Below are 3,792 nucleotides of genomic sequence, written 5' to 3' on the forward strand. Positions count from 1 at the left end.
GCTACTTCAGCATTAGATTTTAGTATTGTCTATTTACTAATCTTAGGAGTATATAAAAGAAAATATTTAGCTATTAAGATTTGACAGATCACAGTGTAGTTTTTTTGGTCACTTCAAGTAATATTCTGAGGCAAGAGGATGGTGATGAATGGGAGTCATGGAAGCATTGTGATGATGCAGTTTAAAAAAAAAATTCTAGTCATGGTTCGCTTTGAATCGATCACCTCTTTGGTGCATGTGCCTAACAATGTTGACATAAAAAACTTGACTGTAGAAATTTCAACAGAAACATTCAGTCTTCCTCATTCTGTAACAGTTTAGTTAGTAATAATGCCTCAATATTTTCTTATTGTACATTTTTAAGCACAAAACATCAACTCCTAATGTATTTTCTTTGTTTTATACCAACAGTGGAAGACATGACGAAAACGCCAATGTTACCTAAAACAAAATATTAGAATATCATAAAACTCACAAATAACATTTAACCACAAAGGTAAAAAGATAAAAGTACTTTCTCTAGCTGTTGGATGATCTCTTATGGGCCCTAGTGTTTGATATTCTTTTTGAAATTATGTCTTGCAGGTTAATACAATGCTTGGTACATTTGTAGCAGAGGGATCAGGGGTAATAAGTGACCTCCATTAGCTGAAAATACAGCATAAATTAAATGGTATATGATTACCGAGCTTCATTTTTAGTAGTAATAGTAATATAGTAAGAGGAGCATCACTTGCCTCATAGGAAGTAAGGAAGACTGACCCTAGTGCGTCCTACCGTCCTGTGCAGGCGCTACAGGGCTACAGACTTAAAGCTTCACGCACGACTGCTAGGTAGACACTAATACAGACAGGGGTACTATGCCACTACATGAGTCCAATCCTTGGTAGCCACAATAAATTATAAATTGATATACATACATGACAGGTATAAATTCAACCAAATCCTCCCACTCTGTATGTCATGTGAAAACAAGGCTCAAGTTTACAGAGAAGGGAAAATGTAAAAAATAATGATAGTTACAAATAATCTAACACAGTGATCTGAATTGACAGTCAGAATCTACTGGTGCAGCTGCATGGCACCTGTTCATAAATATCAATGAATAAACAAATACAATTTTGCTGGGTTACAATCAGCTGTCTAGAATTTTAAATTTCAGATTCCCTGCTTGAAATCACTTGTGTTATAAGTACAGTAGTTGAAATTGTAAATCAAACATGGATTCATAAAAAGTGAGTTGTTAGTAAATGATAAAAGATTCACAAATACCTTACCATTGACTCAAGAGCCACATCCCTAGACTCGGCCACTGCCAGCCCTGCCAACAGGCCTGGCTGGGAAGCAATGAGAGGAGGGTAGGGACAGGGACGATCGGGGCCGCTTCCAGGGCATCCCGGGACTCCAGAGCAGTGTCGGTTCTAGCCTTCCAGGGCCTTAGCCAGGATTGTTATGAGGCTCCTAATTTATACCTCCTGTATTTTTTTACACATAGTAATTAGATATTAATTAATTATCTAAAATATTAGTAGATAATATTGGGGTGAATTTCAGGTGCCAACATACCGTTATCCAAAGCAATCACATGTATTGCTTGTGACCTAAAACCGACTCTGCTCCCGAGAAACATACAGGGACTCCCACAGGTGTGAAGTGGGTCCTTGAGGCACCACCGCCAGGGAAAGAAGCTCCTAAAGCAGCGGGCGGAGTCCAGAGAGCGCGGGAAATGGCAACATCCATAACATCAACATTCATTCGCCCCCAGCCTCGCCGTCTGCCGGAGTTCCCCAGATGCTGCTCCGCCTCCCTTGATGCCAGCTCCTCCCCTTCCCCCGTGCTGAGGCGTCCTGAGGTGTGGGCTTGGAAGAAGCTGAGGACCGTGGATGTGCGTCATGGGTAGCTGGCTTGTGGAGGGGCGGAGACAAGGAGGTGTGGTGTCCTGCAGCGGGATGTGGTGGAGGTGGTGACAGCATAGATGGGCGCCTCCTCCGGGGTGCGACTGCAGGGAGAACACACACACACACACACACACACACAGGTCAACTTTAATACAGGCACTGCAGGAGGAGAGGGAATGGAAGAGGGGGGAGGGAGGAATGAAGAGATAGAAAGCTAAAGGAGGATATGGATTAATATTTCACAGTATCACGGTCAGATCGAGAGAGAGAGAGAGAGAGAGAGAGAGAGAGAGAGAGAGAGAGAGGCTTCTGGGATACATAACATAATACATAATATCCTTTTAGACCCAAGAACATTGAATTCAAGGACGGCTTTTAAAACAGACCGACCAGACCCAAGGTACAAACTCAAGCCTTCAGGGTCAGACTACTTGTACTAGCCGTGACCTTCTTATCCTTGCTTGACTCCACGGCGAAGATGAGTCAGAAAGCAAAGGAATGGGTGTTGGAGTTGGCACCCACCCAAATAGTCTCTCTCTCTCTCTCTCTCTCTCTCTCTCTCTCTCTCTGTCGATCGATTGTTTAAAGTCGGTCAACGCTGGTGACTGGCGGAAGCAGAGAGTGGGAAGTGAGAGGGGAAAGGGGGGCAGGAATGTTAGTATGGAATTCCTTTACATCTATATTCCTGTCATAAGCAAAAGGAAAGAGAGAAACATCTGGATATGCTTACACAAGACACTCCGCTATCAAAGAACATAAACAAGAGTACTGTGGAAACAATGACTGATAGAGATATGTCCCTTAGCTTTACAAATGATAGGAAAGAAGCTATACATGGGTGATGCGTTGGTAACAGTGATTTACAGCAGTCAGTAAGGAAAGCAAGATACAGATGGAAAGAGTAAGGTTAGAAGAAAGGGAAAGGGAGAAAGGTTAGCAATATACATACGAATACACTCAATCAGAAAGGGAAAGATAAAGGTTAGCAATATAAACAGGAATAGCCTCAGAGCAATATTATTCTACAAGGAAAGGCAGAGAAGTCTAATATTGCCCACGTCGAAGGAATGGAAGGCGAGGATCTCATTGCAATTATAAAGACTGAAGAGGTTTTGGAGCGGCTGGATTGAAAGGATCTGCTGAAAGACTTGGCTTTGAAGAGTCTCAGGAAATGGAGTTTCAGATAAAAGAGATTGTTACACATTCGTTTGAAGGTGGAGAGTTAGGTGTGGAGTGTACACAAACTGAAGAAAATTATTGAATGGCGCCAGATTACAGAGAAAGGAAGAAAAAAAAGAATTATAACATCTATGAACGACGCAACTATTACACACACACACACACACACACACACACACACACACACACACACTACTACTACTACTACCACCACTACTGCTACTACTACTAATACTAATACTAATAATAATAATAATAATGACTACTAGGGAACAAGCGTTTATCATGACATGGCGCCCGGGTGAAGACCGCGGCACAGCGTTGTCATGGCGACCTCACCAAGCCGTGGGATGGGATGGCTGGTGATGATCTCTCTCTCTCTCTCTCTCTCTCTCTCTCTCTCTCTCTCTCTCGTTTCCCACTTCGCAGCGTCCACCACACAATTTCTTGATTAACCACATATATCCTATCTCTATCTATCCATATCTGTATCTATCTATATATATGAACAAGGCCAGTCCAAGAAAATAAACAAGTAATAGATACCAGAAACCAATCAAATCACACGAAACAAAGAGTCGAACGAAACCGAAACAATGATGGAGGTGAAAGATGAGGAGTCGGAGAAGGGAAAAAAAGTATAAACGAGGGAAAACTGGCGAAACACAGAATGGTTTGACGGCACGCGAGAAAGGAGGAGGAGAAAGCGGGTTGA

This window comes from Eriocheir sinensis, chromosome 44 (assembly GCF_024679095.1).
Source record: "Eriocheir sinensis breed Jianghai 21 chromosome 44, ASM2467909v1, whole genome shotgun sequence".
NCBI lineage: Eukaryota > Metazoa > Arthropoda > Malacostraca > Decapoda > Varunidae > Eriocheir > Eriocheir sinensis.